Below are 19,799 nucleotides of genomic sequence, written 5' to 3'. Positions count from 1 at the left end.
GTACGAATCACCCTTCAATCCACCGCAAACCCCGTCCACAGTCCTCTGCACGTGCCGCAATCTGCTGCAAATTTCACCTTCTTCCGCATCGCCTCCAAATTTGTTAAAGCCTGGGGCCTTGTATGCCATACGTTTCACACTAACGTCGGGCATGGTATCCGCGTAGAAATTATTTAAAGTGCTCCCAACAACATAAAACTTATCCATAAAACTTACTTAACTTACTTTCCGTCTCACATAAAGAGTCAAATTTACATCTTTGCTGGCATTGTCGAATATTCTATTCGGTCCTTCTCAAGCCCGCTGTAGAAAGGCATTAAAGTTCACGAGGGGTTTAAGAGAAAAGAGGGAGGCATCGGTTTATTCCCGTCCCCATCACTTCGCCCCAGCTCCGCCATCCATCATCGACACTCTACTCACCCAAAGCGATTGCCTGCGACTACGTCGAATAATCTCTGCGGGTCCGTGTGACTTAACCTGCGGTGATAAACACTGAAATTCCGGCGTTCTTTTTTCTGCGGTGACAGCACTGAGGTTCGCATTTCATTTTCTGAGTTATTATTCCTGTCCGCTCGAAGAAGGGGTTTGAAAAGTCACAGAACGTGCCTGTGGTTTCAATTAAACAGCGTTTCATTACATTAAATAGCGGTAAAGTTCAATATTACCTTTTCGTTATATATATAGTTATAATAAACTATATTATATAGTTATATATTATATACTATATATATATATTATAATTATAACGTGATTTGGTTATATATATATATTATATTTTAATTATATATATTACATATATAATTTAATTAAAAGTTATATAATTTATAACTTTAAATTTTATATATATATATATATATATATATAATAATTAATAATTATAAATTATAATTATTATAATTTATAATTAAAAAAAAATAGTAATTAAATTAATTTAATTTAATTTAAAAAAATATTAATTAAATTATTAAAGTAATTTAATTTAATTTAAAAATATATATATATAATAATTAATTAAATTAAATTATTAAATTAATTTAATTTAATTATTTAAAAATAAAAATAAAAATAAAAAAAGAAGGGAAGGAAAAATATTTTAGCTGGCAAATAAATACACGCCTCCGCAAACCCGCTCAATGTCGACAATGACAATGGCGGATTTCCAAAAAAGGTTGTTGGATGTAGAGCAAAGGATAAATAACAACCACGACGAGGTCAGTAAAAGATTAAATGAAGTCGAGAGCAAGCTGGGAGAGCAAGCAGACAAAATCAAAAATCTTGAAGATACGACAAATCGAATAGAGATAAAAATGGAAAGTCAACATGTCCAAACAGAAGTAAACTTCAAAGAGGTCTTAACAATGCTAAAAGTTCTGTGTAAAAGGTCGAATTGTACGCCCGAACAACTACTGAAAGAAGGTGAAGAGAATCAAGAACACGTCTCGTCGGATTCAACTAAGTCCATAGACTCTCATGACAAGGTTGAATCCCCAAAAAAATCAGCGACACCCCACCAAGAAGCAAGTAACACAATCTTTACAAACAAGCAACTCTGGGATAACTTTACCAATCAACACCCTTTTTTCGCTCAACCAGTGGAAACATACCAGCGAAGGGCAATGGTCGAGATGCCTAAATTCGATGGAAACGAAAAAAACAATGTTGCATGGATAAATAAAGCAGAAGAATACTTTGAGATCTATGACATCACTGACGATGACGAAAAGCTCAGACATGCATCCATGAAAATGGAGGGAGAAGCATATAACTGGTATATGTGGTGGAAAAAGACAACACATGTCATTAGCTGGAGGAAATTTAAAGATGCATTCTTCAAAAGATTCCAAGGTGTAAAGGAAGAAGAGTTCTTTTCAAAACTCATCAAACTACGACAAAAAGGAAGTGTCGATGAATACACTCAAGAATGGGAGACCTTAGTAACACGAGTACCTGGGTTATCAGAATCTCGTCTAATCCAGTCATACATCTCGGGACTCAAAACCCATTTACAAGCAGAACTTGAGATGCATGATATTACATCTATAGAAGAAGCAAGACAAAAAGCAAAAACAGCCGAAAAGAAATCCGAACCAATATTTTGGTCAACAGCGGAAAAGGCTTATGCAAGACGAAGGATACCCCAGTATGTGGACTCAAATAATACAAGATATGTTCCACCGCATCGTCGTGAAGATGAAAAATCGAATGTGGAAATGCAAAGAATAAAAGAGGGTAAATGTAAACGCTGTGGTGAGAAGTGGGACCCCAAACATAGATGTGCTAAAGGAAAAGAACCAAAGAACCTATATAATTGTGAAGCAACCAATGATTCAAACAGTGAAGATTATGACGTAGAAGACACAAAAGACGCCGCAGAATTCTCACCAGAATTAGATGACGGTAGTATTCCGCAAGTGTCATTATCAGCCATGACAGGTATATCACAACCTCAGACCTTAAAGTTAAAAGGACACATAAAGAAGAACAACGTAGTGGTTCTCATCGACTCTGGAAGCACACACAATTTTTTAGATACAACCATGGCAAAGAGACTCAATATATTTTCATTTCCCTTACCAAACATGAAAGTGATGATAGCTAACGGTAAGAAGATTGAAAAGGTGGGAAAATGTCATAAGGTTAAATTGCAAATTCAAGACTTCGGTTTAGAGTCTCCGTTTTTCACAATACCGTTAGGAGGAGTAGATGTAGTCTTAGGTATCCAATGGCTACGAACTTTAGGTACTTATGCAGCCAACCATCAAGTACAATTTATAAAATTCAAATGGGGAGGTCAGAAGTACAAACTACATGGATTCCAAGCACCAGAAAATCATGTTGTATCATCATCTCAGATGATGAAGCTGAGTCGAAGAAGAGCACCTGCTTATGCAATACAATGTCACCAATTAGAAATGTTATCTGCAAATATGACCAGAGAAGAATCACCAGAGATTCAAGACCTACCTATGAAGATGCCGCCTAGTAGGGAAATTGAGCGTAGAACAGAAGTTAAAGCAGGGTCAGACCTTGTCAACATCAAGCCATACCGATATCCACATCTCCAAAAAACGGAAATTGAGAGATTAATCCAAAACCTTTTACAGTGTGTGACATTGATTATCTTGGAATATCTGCTCAAGTGGAAGGACTTCCCAAAGAAGACGTTTCTTGGGAGAATGAAGCATTTTGTCAACAACATCCGTCGTTGCGCATGCTTTGAGGACAAAGCATTCTTTCGAGAGGAAGGCAATGTTATGTAAAAAAATTAGTTAATTTTAGGTTATTGTTTAATTTTAGGTTTAGTTAGATGAAAGGGCACGATCATAAGATCATGCCCTTTCCTAAAGGGTGCCCATGGCGGTATATAAGCTAGGCAGCCCACTGTAAAACAATCATCATCTGTCTATTCTTTTATTAATAAATTATTTCTATATATATTTCTGTTTATCCAGAAGTTTTTACACTTCATTTTCCATGATAAAGTAAGACTTTGCTCAAGGATTTAGACATTTTGTTTTCTTGGGAACAATTTGTTGAACTTTTGTAACTATGGTTGGTCTTCATAATGTATATTTTGGCCTTTAAAGTATTTTGTAAGCATGTTCTTCATGTTGGAGTCAAAAAGAAAAATATTAAAAGACATGGTCCTTATGTCAATTGAAAAAGAGGACAATTTGAATTTGTAAAATTTGATTTTAAGTCTCCAAAAGATGATGTCAGCCCCCTCCTAGTCAAGTCGGTTCTAGTGTAAGTTGCACCCATTTGGATAGCTAGATTACCATATAAATGAGGCATTCGACATCCCTCCATCGTACAATTTGGTTCTGTTAAAGAAGTCCAGGTTTCCAAGGCAAGGACAAGCTTATGTTCTGAGGCATATTCTCATGTTTGGGCATGCCAAGGCAAGAAAGAAGCAGATTCCCAAGGCAAGGTTATGAGACAGATAGGCTGAGTTTCTGAGGTGCAATGGAATTGCAGGGATGAGCTTATGAATGAGGAAGAAGGATGAAATTCTATCCTAGGGCAGAAAAGAGCATGTTTCTTGTGCCAGTTGACTTGACTAGGAGGATGGACCAAGTTTGACCTAGTTATTGACTAAGATGTATCTCTGTTGAATTGAAAATTTCTCTATTGAAAAGGTTGTTGGGTTTCCCCATGTGGGTTTTCCGATGGTAAACCCTTGTGCTCTTGTGTGGCTATCTCTTTATCTTATTTATATTGTTGAAGTTCTCTATTTAATTGTCTTATGATGAACAATGAATGTAAGAGAAGATAAATCTAAGAAGGAATCATAAGAAACAATTATCAAATTGGAGAACTATTGAAAAATCAACATGGTATCATATCTTATGGTGAAGGAGCTGCCCTAGAAAGAAAGTCATACTTGTTTCATGAATCCCTAGTTCATAAAAATACATTACAATAATGAACTCTATCTCCGTTTAAAAAGAATACCGAGCTATCTATCTCAATATTCCTAAAACCCTAGACTTTGAAAAGGTTGAATCCAATTTCAGAAGAAAAAGGAGCCTCAGAAGGCTGAAAATCTCAAAAGAATACCTCTGTTAGGTTATAGGAAGTCACCTTAGGGCCGAAGATACTTGTGAAGCAAAAATTGATGACTATAAGCCTGAGATCTGTCTATTGTGCACTATTACATAAAGGTCGAATCTCAATAAGTATGGAAGGTGTTCGAGTCTCGACTTTGGTCAAAGAGGCTTAGAAACACATGAACTCTAAATCTTAGAAAAAACTTGAAGAGAAAACACCTAGATATGGCTCAATTAAGTTAATTAATCAATAATTAAATTTTTCCTAAGTCTAACTTAGGAAAAGTGATTAATTAACAAGTTAATTGAGAAAGGTGAGATTTCTCTAGAAACTCACATGGATCAACTCAGAGATGATATTAGCTGTTGATGAGGACTTAATCATGGTCGTTGGTTTGACAATGAGAGATATTAAGAGGAGGTTGATGGGGTTGAAGCTAGACACAGTTGAGATCAATTTTCCTTGGCAGATTGAGCTATCTAGCAACGACAACTGAGCAGGGAAGAGAAGTTCGAGCCAGAGGGGAAGCAGAGTTAGTTAGAGGCAGAGACAGTGAATCTAGAGGAGATTCCCGTTGCAAAGAATCTCTTATAAGACGGCGATTTTTTCTCAGTGAAGTTGCACAGGGACTGTGCATGCAGCTTGAGAGGAGGAGTTTGATTCAGTTGGAGTGAGGATCGATTCAGTTGTTGGAGACCGGAAGAAATTCTAAAAGGTTTAGCGAGTCATTCTCAAAGGCTGAGTTGCATTAGAAATCTTGATCAGAGAAGCTTCTAGGCAATGCGAGTTTGGCCTGCGCAGAAGCAGCGCAGAGACTGACACAGGGTTTTCGAGCAGCCCAGTTTATGCCTGTTGTGGAGTTGGATCAGTGTTGGTGAGACAAAATTTGTCTCACTAATTTTTGTCGCCATATTATCTTGTAGAGGATTGCTAGTTTTGGGCATCCAAATTGTACTCAGAATTTCACTACTGCATAATATTAAAACCCTCATTTGCGGCACCGATTTTTCCACATTGGGTTTTTTCCAAGGAAAATTGTCCAAAAATAATGGCACCATATTTTTTGTGTGTGCTCTATATTTCTCAATTTCCAGCATTTTATTTTCTGCAACGTTTTTATTGTGAAGAAATTACAGTGTGATTAATTCGTTATTTTGCCGTAACAAAGTAAACTGCATAATTTAATCAGTTAGAAAAATTAATTCTAGTTGTTGCATTTCAAGGAAAATTTCACATGGTATTAGAGCAAGTTTGACAAATCAGAGGCTCATAAATGAAGAGGAAGAAATTCCACAGTGCAGAGGGAGTTTGAATGAATTTCTTCAAAGTTTGCTCAAAGGTTGGCCAGGCAATTCGAATTGTTGGACAGGGGTTCGATTTTCTAGTTGCAAAGTGCAGGAAAGTTCATTTTGTCCAGTAGCAGTACCAACAGATAGTGGTAAAGCCGAGAAGCATTTCCAGTGAAGTACATCAGTAAATTTGCATAGCAGATTTGGGCGCAGTAGATTTGCAAAACAGATTGGCTTTCCTGGAGGAGTAAAGGCATGCACTTGTCCATTGGAAAAGAGAATTAAACTTACCAAACTTCACATGACTGTCACAGGTGGCGTTGTAGAGATGGAGGACAACTCTACTGTCTTCAAAAAACCAAATATTTTAAGCATAGAGGAAGAGCACTCTCAAAGAGAAATCAATGAAAAAGATTCAACTAATTTATTTGGGGGTTCAGGTTCCAGTAAATCTAGTTCAGGTAAAAAAGGTAAAGTTGTTGTGGCAAAGTGGTTCAATGTGCAACGCATGAATGAGGTAGATGATGAAGTGGCTGAATTCTTCTTTTTCAATGGAATATCATTTAATGCCACACGTCCCCCTCAGTACAAAGAGATGATGAAGAAAGTCATTGTTGTTGGTCCATCATTTCAGCCCCCTGGTTACAATAAATTGAGGCCAACATTGTTAGATATAGGGGTAAAAAAGATGCAGGGTGTGATGGAAGGCCTTAAAAAATCATGGGTTGAATATGGGTGTTCAATCACCATGGATAGTTGGACAAATATTCAACAAAGGCCTTTGTTGAACATCATTATCACCTTTCCGATGGACCATATTTCTTAAGGGCAATTGATTGTACTGGAAAGAGGAAGGATGCAACCTTTCAGTATGAGTTATTAAGGGAAGCAATTGAGGAGATTGGTCCTACAAACTAGTTCAAGTTATCACAGATGTTGCACCAGTTTGTAGGCCTGCAGGGTTGATGATTCAATGTAAGTACAAGCATCTATTTTGGGCTCCTTGTTGTGTGCATGCTTTAAATAATGCATTCAAAGACATTGATAAAATTTATTGGATCACCTGCATTATTTTGGATGCAAGAGGTGCAAATGTTCATTTGCAACCACCATGCCTCTCTAGCTATTTATAGAATTTAAGCAAAAAATGAATTCCTGAAACCAGCATATACAAGGTATGTCACCTACTATATCCTTCTTGACCATATGCTAGAGGTGCAACATGCCCTAAAGGCCATTGTTATAAGTTTTGAGTGGTCTACATGGGGGGAATCCAAAACAGGTCAGGGAAAAAAATAAGGAAGTTGGTGTTGAATGATGATTGGTGGGTTGATGTGAAATACATTGTCTCTTTCATTGCTCCAATAGTGGAGCTAATCAGGTATGCAGATTCAAATTCCCCTTGCCTTGGGGAAATATATGAGTCAATTGATAGCATGATTGGAAAGATCAAGTCCATCATTCGTCAAAGGGAGCCCTCTTTGGGGTTATTTAATGAACTCCAAAGGTTGATTGAAAAGAGATGGAACAGGTTAAACACACCTCTTCATATGGCCGCTTATGCACTTAATCCAAAGTGGTATGTGGAGAGGGAAGGTAGAGTTTCACCAATAGATGACCCTGAAGTGAAACAAGGCTTTATTGATGCCATAGAAAAGATGTATGCACCAGAGAAAGCGATCATATTTCAAGAACAGTTTCTTGATTTTACTTTGCTTAGTAGCCCCACTTTCTCTAGAGCCTCAAAGAAAGATTTGTTGGGTTTGGCACAAAGAAGTCCTAGTGGATGGTGGAGGATGTAGGCGGACAAGGCACCAGAAGTACGCACTCTTTCTATGCATTTACTATGTCAAGTTACTAGTTCTTCAGTTGCAGAAAGGAATTGGTCTGCATTTAGTTTTATCCACTCTATTAAGAGGAATAAGCTTACCTCTAAAAGAGCGGAGAAACTAGTTTATGTGCACAACAGTCTTCGCCTTCTTACAAGGAAGACACCAGAGTATTTACAGGGACCTGCAGCACAGTGGCATGTAGATCCTGAGGATGCTTCACAGATTGATGATGATGATGATGGGCATGATGGGCCATCTATCCATACAGGATTGGTTAATGTACTATCAGATGACATTGAGCTACAGTTGCAAAGCATTGATGATGATGGAAGAGAGAAGATAGTGAGGCTCAAGCATTTTCAGATAGACTTGATGCAAAAGATATGAGTGTTTGAGTAGCATCAAGTCTTCATGCTACTATGGATATTGACGCATACTTCCTTTTTTGTTGTCTTGAGACATTTTGATTTTTCCATTTGGCAACTAAACTAGTGATGATATTATTTTTCCATTTTGGTTCTTGGACTATAGTCTATAATTTATAAATTTATAATCCATGGTTTTCTAGACTCTTAATTTGGGATTTATATTTAAAATTTAATGACTTGTTCATGTTTACAGTTTTATTAAATTTTATTATTTACTTTTATCCTTTAGCTGCTATTTAAATTTTGAAATGATTCATCATGCATCATAGAATGATTATGTAGATAGTAGTAGATTGTAGGTTGTAACAGACTAATAGTACTTCTTAAGTTTGGCAATGATGAAGATTTGTTTTTTGTGATGCACAATGACGATTAGATAGTATTAGTGTTAGTATTAGTCTTTAGATTTTAGTATTTTATTTTGTAATTTGAATTCCAAAATTAGTAATAGTCTAATAGTTCTAATTTTTATATTTTAATTTATCATTTTGATTCATGTTTATGTTGTATTACTAAATTTTATTTTAATTTTAGTTTTTTATTAAATATAAAAATTATTTGCCGCACTTGCCATCCCCAACTCGTCGCCCCCTGAAAATTTGGGGGTGCGCTCTAGCCGTCCCAAAAACTCGTGCCTCCGTCCTCCCCATCCCCATAGCCAGTGCAACATAGCCAAAAACCATGTCAGCAAAAGTCAGGGCATCATAACCATACAAAACATGAAATGGAGACATACCTATAGACATGTGGTGGCCGGTGTTGTAACAATACTCTCCCAGATGAAGCCACTTCACCCATGCATGGTGTTACCGAGTGACATAATTACACAGGTACCCTTCCAACCATTTGTTCACGATCTAGGTTTAACCATCCGTTTGTGGGTGGTAGTTGGTACCAAGTGTGAGCTTAGACCCCACAAGGTGGAACAACTCCTACCAAAATCCTCCCATGAACCTACTATCTTTGTTGCTAGCTATGGTCTTGGGAAGACCATGTAGCTGGAACACCTCCCTGAAAAACAACTCGGCCACTTGTGAGGCTGAGTACCGAGAGGGTATGGCGAAGAATTGGGCGTACTTGGTTAGCTTGTCAACCACTACATAAATGCAATCCCATCCTTGCATTGTTGGAAATCCCGTGATAAAGTCCATAGACATGCTTTCCCACTTACCCTCAAGAATTGGGAGCGGCTGAAGTAATATGGATAGGCGTGTCAGCTCCTCCTTATTCCTCTGGCAAGTATCACACTCCCGAATGTGCCTCAATACATCCTCCTTGAGGCCCTTCTAGGTGAAGTGCTCTATGATGGTCTTGTAAGTCTCTGTGAACTCTTGATGTCCTGCTAGAGGGTGATCACGTGCAACCTACATAATCTTCTCTCGTAATTGGAAGCCAGGTACCAACTAAATTTTGTCTTTGTAATAGATCACCTCGTTCATAACTTTGTACCTGTCATCGCCTCCCATGCCATCTAGGATCTCACATGCACACTGGTCCTTGGAATACTCAACCAGCAGTAGGGCCTGTTACCCACCACTTGTGGGTGACACCCATAGGAGAAACTTTTATCCTGCATTGTCTACAACCAACAGCCAGCAACCCCTTATAGTGACAAGATAGCTCTATTTGCCACTATCTCCTGAACCAACCATTATGCACCCTCACCATATGTCATAATCATATGTTTGAAGGTGGGCCTTCCAACCCTGAAGGTATGGATTTCATTATGTAATTGGCTATTTTTGCTTACTTATCATGGACACTTCTAGGCATGGATTAGTGGGGGGATTTAGCGGAAAGAATGGGCTTGGTCTGTACTCTTGCCCCTTCGTCCAACTTGGTGGTTATCCTTGTATCTGTTGAAAAGAGTAACTAGGTTTGGTCTTCATAATGACATGTAAATATGATTTTATGTAATGAGATGTAAATAAGAAAAATGAAATTATTTTATTGACTTGCTTCATGGGTTTCATGAGCAAGGATTTTGTTTTTGAGTCAAGACTCCCATTGAGAGTCTTTAGGATTTATTTGTCATCTAGTCATAAAATGTAAGAGTCATTCTCATGTAAATGAAGTCATGTTACACTTTGTAAAAGGTCAATATTGTCTACATAAAGTATCCTCCAAGAACTTGTCACATAACCTCTTCAAGTCTGCCTATAAACGATGAAGAAGTTGCTAGATAAAGTTGGCCTAAATCTAGCTGTCAAGTTGGCCTAAAGGTCAAGTGAAGAAGTGTATAAATAGCCCAACTCAACCTCATTTTGTGATACACAATTCGGACTCAACTTGAAGAAGTGCAAAGAAAGGGTGAAAGGCAATATTATGAAGAAGGAAGAGAATAGAAGTGAAAGAAAGGATTCTTTTGGGTAATGCGAAGTTAGGGTTTCTTCTATGCCAATGAAAGTGACCTTCTTCTAGGGTAGTGAAGTATCTTTTGGGCAGTGTGAAGTTAGGGCAACAAAGTTTCTTTCGGGGCAGTGAAGTATCTTTTGGGAAGTACGAAGAAGGGTTTCTTCTGGGGCAGCAAAGGAAAGACTCTTTTGGGTAATCAAAGTAGAGATTGAGTTTCTCTATAAAAGACCTAGAAACTGAGATTCTCTAGGGAAGTTGTGAAGGTGCAGCGAAAAAGGATAGAGACCGAGTTTCTCTAGAAGGAGCTGAAAAGGAGCAATTCTAGATCAAGAAGAAAGGCGAAGGAAGGAAGAGGCAGAGCATCAAGGTTGGTGACAAGGTTCTTGAGAGGATACTAGAGTCAAGGGTTTGTGTCAAGGTCTTGGTACTTATCAATTGAAGATCTAGAAGAAGAATTTTGATCGGGTTTTCCTCTCAAGAGGTGAGAGGTTTTGGCCCTGGCTGAGAAGCCTATATACTGTGTCACTTGTCTTTTAGTATTCATAATCATAATTGTCTTGATGAAGAGAACACAATAATAACATATCGAAGAAAAGATTATAAGCTAAGAAGTAAAAGTGTATCACAAGCAAGTATCAAGCAGAGAAATTGCTAACTTTGAGTGCCTTGGATTTCTCAACATGGTATCAGCGCTTAGGTGTTGAAGACAAGAAGGGGCAGTCAAAAGCAAGTTGACACATAAGAATCAATCTTCAAAGAAGGCATCAAAGCAATTCGAAGGTTACCATTTAGATCTACATCATAAAAAACCCTAGACTGAAGAAGGAAGCAGGAAGAAAGACTGAACCCCTAGAAGCACTTCAGATATCATCACATCATCAAAGGAAGTGGAAGCTCTTCAAATCTAAGGAAGATTGAATCAAAAGTCAATCCTCTCTCTATTGATCTAGAGATCTCATAGAAGGAAATCCTCCCTCACCAAAAGATTTAAATTAAGAAGTAGCAAGTTCATCATCAAGTTGAAGATTTGATCTTCACAAGTAAGTACCTCTTATTATAATACAATCTAGTAAAAATGACTTCATGTTTTAAGGAAGACCAAAAGTTGGTTGGGATATCAAACTTCCTTGTTTGGAAAAGAAGGATAAACATTGTCCTTGAAGTAAATGAAGTCATTGATCATGTCCATGGGAAGGTCTCCAAGCCATCCGAAGGACAAGCATTGTTGGAATACATGGAAAGGGATCTCAAAGCTCAAAAGATTCTCAAGGAGTCCATCAAAGATTCACTCATTTCCTATGTAGCAAAGTTGTAGACAGCTAAAGAAATATATGATAAGCTGGGAGAAATTTTCTCTAGAAGCACAATAGAAAATATCTTATCACTTAGATCTAATCTTCATAAATTAAAGGTGTCAAAGAATGAAAGGATATCGTCATGTCTCTCTAAGGCATCTCAAATAAAAGGTCAATTGAAGGACCTAGGAGAGATAGTGTCTAATAACGAAATAATCTTTGTTATGCTAAATGCATTAACTAATGAACAAGGTAACCTCATTGCCACTAAGGAAGATGAAGCTATCCCATTCATCAGGTTATGGTCTCTTTGCAAGGCAGAGGAAGACAGGATGAAGAATGAAAGTGACGAAAGATCAAATGGTAGGGAACAAACAGTGTCAAGTCGAAAGGGAAAATTTGGAAAGTTTAGTAATCCAAAGAAGAAAAAGAAGAACATGGCTAAAGAAAGATGTTATGGTTGTAATAATTTTGGGCACTGCAGAAAGGACTGTCCCAATCACAATAGGTACAGGGAAGAAGATTATTCTACTGATGAAGTGAAAGAACCAAAGACAAAGAAGCATAAGAAGGAAGAAGCAAAAAGATGATTGAGTTGATCTTCTTCATTAGAAGGTTCTTTTCACTTATAAGTTATAGATAGGAAGCAATGTAAATAAGATAGGATGCATCAAGTTAGAAAGAAGCATCGTGATAGAAGCATTAGAAGAGATGATGACATGGAAAGCAGAAAGTATGTCTGGTACAAATTACAAAAGAATAGGAATCTCTTAGGAAACCTCATTAATACTTATAGAAGCAAAGGTCATCATCGATTGGGACCATCATAGAAGAAAACACCTACAAGATGAGGATATGAAAACATCCTCGATTTTCTCATCAAAGGATTCACTGATATAGAAAGGAAGTAAAGGTTTTCATCAGGAATTTCAACTCGTGGGGTTCAAGGAATAATGGTATGATGACATAACAGGAAAGCAGGTTTAAAGGATAAAGTCCTTTCGAATGAAACATTATTTCCATTCTGGGAAATATGATCAAGAAAAGAAATGATGTCCTCCTCCGGAAGATTGCAACAAAAGCACAAGTCACACTAGATGAAATCAACATAATATATATCTATATATATATATATATTCTCATATGAATCGTGGGGAAGATGACTACAATCAAGGAACTATGACTAGTAGCTCCTTGGAATAAAATGTGTGACAAAAGAAAGGAAGAGATTGGAATAATATGCAACGAAGGAAGAAGGCATTCAACATCCAAAATCCAAGAAGATTTGACTAGAAGATCTCCTGGAAAGATGTGAAGACTTTGATGGAAGTTGAAAAATTATATATAGAGAGAGACCCTCAACAATGGATATCAATGGAGATGTGTCAATCTGAATGCACGGTTTTGATACTTACAGGAAGATGTCATGGTAAAATTTCATCACGAAGGTAATTCTGATTTGAAATAATTGATTATGTTTGAACTAACATTTGGTTGGGCTTATGTAGAATTGTCGAAGCGAAGATCTATGAATGACTCTCAAACAAACCATATAGAAAGATGTAATGTCCTTCTGGAAATATGGCATGAAAACAAAATGACATGAAGCAAAGCCAGATGGAGAATCTGATGGATCACTTTTTGATGAATTAAGGACATGACGGACTCATGAATAAAAGTGATGAATGATCTGTGCCCTATATATATAAGTTCCCAAAGGATGAAGACTCCTTCGCAAAGAAGAAATTCATGACATCAAAGGAAGGAGCTATCCATGCAACTGATTGTTTTAGGATCTCCAGATGAAGAGCTGCAATAGGTCCCTAGTTAAGAGGGAGCCGAAGAAGAAGTTTCTTACTTGGAAGAAAATTGGAAATTCCTAAGCTGGAAGCTTAGGTACATTCCTCTATGATAGGAATGAGTACATTCCTTTAATGGAATAAAACTTCTTGGTATAAAAAGGAGTGATAGACATGTTGTTCTGATCTTCACTTGGGAAGACAGAATGGAGGATTGTGTAATCATTTGGCATCCAATGCTCTTAGGGGATGAGATAGGGCATCCCATGAAAGAGTAGTCATGGAGGAACGATATTATTTTGGGACTGGGGAGTCCAAGAAAAGAATAGTCCTTATGGAGCATATCCTGAGTGAACCTGGGTGGGGTATGTTCCTAGAGAGACAATGATGAGTATGTCTATAAATCATTGGTCTCGCCAGCATTGTGCTTTGATCTTGTGGAGAGATAGAGTTGTTAGTCAAGGCCTTGCTATATAACAATGTTGGTTGGTATGATGCTATACAAATGAGTTACAAATCCGAATTCTTCTTATGAGAGATTCTTCAGATTGAGAAAGTCCAAGTACCATTATGAATACCTCCCTAGTTAAGAGGGAGTGTTGAAAAGTGTAACTAGGTTCGGTCTTCATAATGACATGTAAATATGATTTTATGTAATGAGATGTAAATAAGAAAAATGAAATTATTTTATTGACTTGCTTCATGGGTTTCATGAGCAAGGATTTTGTTTTTGAGTCAAGACTCCCATTAAGAGTCTTTAGGATTTATTTGTCATCTAGTCATAAAATGTAAGAGTCATTGTCATGTAAATGAAGTCATGTTACACTTTGTAAAAGGTCAATATTGTCTATGTAAAGTATCCTCCAAGAACTTGTCACATAACCTCTTCAAGTCGGCCTACAAATGATGAAGAAGCTGCTAGATAAAGTCGGCCTAACTCCAACTGTCAAGTTGGCCTAAAGGTCAAGTGAAGAAGTGTATAAATAGCCCAACTCGGCCTCATTTGGAGACACACAATTCAGACAAGCAACTCGACTTGAAGAAGTGTGAAGAAAGGGTGAAAGGCAATATTACGAAGAAGGAAGAGAATAGAAGTGAAAGAAAGGATTCTTCTGGGTAATGCGAAGTTAGGGTCTCTTCTAGGCCAGTGAAAGTGACTTTTTTCTAGGGCAGTGAAGTATCTTTTGGGCAGTGTGAAGTTAGGGCAACAAAGTTTCTTCTGGGGCAACGAAGTATCTTCTAGGCAGTACGAAGAATGGTTTCTTTTGGGGCAACAAAGGAAAGACTCTTCTAGGTAATCAAAGTAGAGACCAAGTTTCTCAATAGAAGACGTAGAGACCAAGATTCTCTAGGGAAGTGGTGAAGGTGCATCGAAAAAGTATAGTGACCGAGTTTCTCTAAAAGGAGCCGAAAAGGAGCAATTCTTGATCAAGAAAAAAAGCGAAGGAAGGAAGAGGCAGAGCATCAAGGTTGGTGACAAGGTTCTTGAGAGGATACTAGATTCAAGGGTCTATGTCAAGGTGTTGGTACTTATCAATTGAAGATCTAAAAGAAAAATTTTGACTGGGTTTTCTTCTCAAGAGGTGAGAGGTTTTGGCCCTGGCTGAGAAGCCTATATACTATGTCACTTGTCTTTTATTGTGCATATTGGTAATTGTCTTGATAAGGAGAACACAATAATAATATAACAAAGAAAAGATTATAAGCTAAAAATTAAAAGTGTATCACAAGAAATTATCCAGCAGAGAAAATGTTGACTTTGAATGCCCTAGATTTCTCAACAGTATCCTAGTCCCGTGGAATCTCCTCTATCGGATACTAGCTTTAGGAGTGGCTTTAGATGGGAAACCTCGATTTGGTTGTGTGGTCTCGCTTCCCAACATCAAATACATCACTCCCCTCTACTTATTATAACCCCTTTTCACATATTTCCCAACCAGGTGCACATTTGTCCATTGCGTCCACAAGGAGATAGCCTCCCCCTCCCCTTGTCCACCCTTTGGGTTGGCCTTGGAATGTTGCCCCAGAGGTTGATGCAACTAAAATGAAAGTTAAAAGCATAATTTGGCCACTTACAACAGGAAATGTACCATAAAATGCAAAATATGGTCGGGCACGTGAGCAAAAGCCAAACATGAGCTCTACCCCTTATCATGGCCATCACCCTAGTTCTTAGGGCTCCTATGTGAATCCCTTGCATCATTAAGGAACCCATGATTGTCCCGAGCCCTAGTGGGCGATGAATTGCCCAACCTTAAAGGGGTATTCACTACTATATCATTCACATCACACTCTCATTCCCAAGAACCTTGAATAGTTATAAAAGAAAAATCAATAAAAGGCAAAAGGCATATGAAGAAGGGTGGAAAAACAAAGTCGAGGTAACTCATGTACCATGATTGCTCCCTACTACATCTATACACCCATGTGTTGGCTTCCCTTGCTAAAACTACCCTTGTATCATGGCATGTGGCTTGGAGCCTTCCGTGTTGCCGCACTCCATTCCATCATTATTTCATATGACATTCGCCATATAACAAACATACCATGGGTTTGTCATTCTGTTAGAGGTTGAAACCACCTAATAGCGTCCTTGATTAACTTCCCTCTTGAACCTAGGGATACCTGTACATTCTAAATCTCATTATGGAAGGGCATGCCACTATCAAGCGCCAACTTGGTTCCATGACTTGTAAGCTCATTTGCTCAATTACGTTGACGATTTATTGCACTGGAAGGTGAGGAGATGCATTAGATCTTATGCAAGATTGCAGGTGGGTCTTCAAATTAGGGTTGGTCTCCCTATATGGTGTCCAATCCCTCCAGGGGGTCATATTGGCATTTATAAGGTTCGCGTTGAGAGCCATGGGGCCTTCACTATATCAGAGAGCAGATAGCTATGCCATGGGATCTTTTAACACCACTCATTACTCGCTCGTGTTCCACTTATTTGATGATAATGATGCACCTGGACCATCTTGCCCAGTCGGCTACACAGTTGCACCACACACTTGGTAGTTGATCCAGTGCCTAGATGGGATTTTGTCTCACCATGGGAGACAAAGGGAGGGCTTGCATCATTGTTCTAGCCCTTGCATATGGGATACATGCTTGTTCGATTCATTTGGAGACACACAAGGATTCCTTTGTGCCCCCACAGCCACTTGGGAGCACCACAGGTCATTTGCTTGGAGATCAAGGGGTCATCCCCTTCATCACTATTTTTGGAGCCCTTCCATTCATTTTTGCACATGTTGGACTTCATTAGGCCTTCCAATGGCCCTCCTAGCTATTGTATTATCATTTCGATCCTCTTGAGAGACTTATATTTCATATTATGGAGCTATTTGGTGGACTTGTCACCAAAAGATTGTTATTTGTACATTATTTTATTATTATGGGCATCATTAGACCTCATTAGGCAATTCGAATCCACTAGAGGATCATATAAATTGATGAGAGGTTCATTTCATTCCTCATCATCACTTGGATTTGGGATATATCTCTCAAAATATTTTGAACCTACAATTTGTGGAATGATTTGGATGATTAAATGCATTTTGATGTGTGGAATATTTTCGCTCTCTCTTGGAGCTTCTATTTTGCAAATGTGATGGATGGATATACTCTCGTCATGTATGTTCTCTTTTCATGCGAATTTCTTAATAATTATGTCTAATGTATGGAACACTATGCTTTGATTTTGCTTGTGCCCTAAAAATTAATGTGAATTTATGAAACACTTGTAATCTTGGCTCGTTGCATATGTTATTCATCTTCTCAAGAAGAACAAATTTTCCTAGGGGTAAGTTGTTCACCTTTTACCCTGAAAATCCATCAAATATTGTGTATCGAAGTATAAAAGTCTAAAGTTGTTGTGAAGTTGCATACACAAAGAGCGTAGCTACTTCTTTAGGCCTCCTTGAAGAGCGAAGTTCCTAAATCTTAATCATTTTGACTCCAATCTTTCCAATAGCCAGGCACTGGTCCTAGATCCTTGGTGATCACATTAACTTAACGAAATATCATTCTTTCACCTCTATCCTTCCTCTTTACTTTGCCCCCTACGAATAAGGAGATTTTCTAGGGCTTGGTGTGAAATTTTAGGGAGGAGGAATTTTAGGATTCCGTCCAGACAAGTTTCTTCATTTATGTCTCATCCAGGCATCCTCTAGCTTTGAATAAATTCTGACGATGGAATTTCAAATAAATTGATGCCCTAGCTATCACACCAAGAGGGAACCCTTGAAGTTGCTTTTACTTCGGGATTTCTTGAAGGTTTGCACTTTGTAGTTCATCATTCAAAACCTTTTTTCTAACTATAAGTGATCATTGGATGAGCCGTTAACACGATATATCTCTCAACCCTTGGTCTCATATAGTATTTCTCTCAAAGGGGTTTTTGGTGGAAAGTCACCCTAGCTTCTCCCAAAGCTCACACTTTAATTGAATCTTTCCATTGAATGAGCCATCCTTGCCCCACTTTGAACCCTAGTATAAACATATCAATCACAAGTGAGAGATTTTGGAAGTTTTGATCTTAGGTGTTCATAATTTTTTGAATATTCCTAAACCTGAGATCATCCTTCCCTCAAGAATTTCTTGGAGAGCCCTTCTTTTGCTTCTAAAACAAGCAACCTATTATCTGAGCCTCTTTTTTGAATGGGCTTTGGAAATCACATTGTGCATCGTTATTGACCTCATCATTGTAGTGATTTCCCTATACCATAACTCCTCCCATCGGTGAAAGTCCATAAAGAGCAGGGGACCTTGACTGAGGTGACAGTGGGTTTTTTCCCATTGTTGCCACTTGATCTAGTAGTTCCTTTAGAACCCCTTCGAGGACCCCTACTAAATTGAGCGGTAATAGGGCCCTCCAATCTTGATGTATGCTCATGAGAGAGAGAGAGTCATAAGCCTCCTAGACAATGCATCTGCTACCACGTTCTACACGTGGGAAAAAGCCAAAAATGAGCTCTACCCCTTATCGTTATGGCCATCACCCTAGTACCTATGGCCTCTATGAGTGCCCCTTACATCATTAAGGAACCCATAATTGTCCCAACCCCTGGTGGGCGATGAACTGCCCCACCTTAAGGGGGTAATCACTGCTATATCTTACACATCATTCTCTTATTCCCTTGAGCCTTGATCAGTGAAATGAAGAAAAATCAATAAAAGGCAAAAGGCATATGAAGAAGGGTGGAAAAAAAAATGCCAGGGTAACTCATCGCAATGTTATCAGAATTAGTCAATCCGATTGGTTTGGGGGAAAAACCGGTCCGAACCAGCCCTCCAAACCAGAAAAAACCAATTCGGAGACTGGTTCCGCCAATCCACAAAGCACGCGGCCTAGGCATAAAAAAACGTTTTTGTTTTCTTATTTTTTTATTTTTTGTTTTTTATTATTTTTCCTAGTTTCTCACGCTATTCTAGCCCCCGTAAAGCTATTTAAACACCCTTGCCCCCTTTATTTCTTTCGCACTATTCATTCGAGTCTCTTGCAGTTCTTGAGCTGAGTTCAGTGAGGAGATTTTAGAGAGTTTTTTGCAGGGTTGTTCTGAGGGAGATTTTTTGCAGATTTGAAAAGTTGATTGGAGTCTTGGAGAGCTGTTAGGTTGGCAGATTTTCGAGCTACTTCAAAGATGCTACTCATTCTTCAAATGAGGGTGAGGAAGATGATCAAGAATCGGATGATGATTATGATGATGATTGATGATGTGATCATTGATTTGTTGTAGTTGTATCTTGTAGTATTGTAGATTGTAGTATAATACTATGACCTATCATGTTATTTTGGACTATAAAGGCCTTTTAGAACCTGCTTCTTGATGTTTGTAACATTTTTGGTTCAGCGATGTTTTTCACTAAGTGTTATTTTGGTTATATGCACTATTACTTGCTATATAAATGAGAACTTTTGCATATTTTTGTATAAATGGTTTGGATTCATATGGATGCACATGATTATATCTGCTTTTTCTTTAAAATATGAATAGTTTATGTGTTTTTGGTAAACTGGTTTTTTTCCTGGTTCTTTTTCGGTTCCAGTCAGTTCTTGGTCCACAAGGTTTTCCGGTTCGATGACCAGTTCAGTTCTGATAACATTGAACTCATGTACCACGATCACTCTCTCCTACATTCATACACCCAAGGTATGGGCTTCCTTCATCATAGCTACCCTTGTACCATGGCATGTGGCTTGGAGCCTTCCCTTTTGCCCCCACTCTGTTCCATCACTATTTCACAT

The 19,799-nt window shown here is 38.1% G+C and overlaps 1 protein-coding gene across 3 annotated transcripts in view; it reads left to right on the top strand.

Annotated features, from left to right (window-relative positions):
* LOC149261751 (vacuolar protein sorting-associated protein, putative (DUF1162)) overlaps positions 1-19,799 on the top strand; it is a 528,477-nt gene that overhangs the window by 460,566 nt on the left and 48,112 nt on the right. The window lies entirely within an intron of this gene.

Source organism: Pinus tabuliformis, chromosome 6, assembly GCF_031772625.1.
Source record: "Pinus tabuliformis cultivar Carrire ecotype Pingquan chromosome 6, CPIR1, whole genome shotgun sequence".
NCBI classification, from domain to species: domain Eukaryota; kingdom Viridiplantae; phylum Streptophyta; class Pinopsida; order Pinales; family Pinaceae; genus Pinus; species Pinus tabuliformis.
Note: the sequence above shows the minus strand (reverse complement) of the source record. Positions and strands in the feature narration are given on the sequence as shown.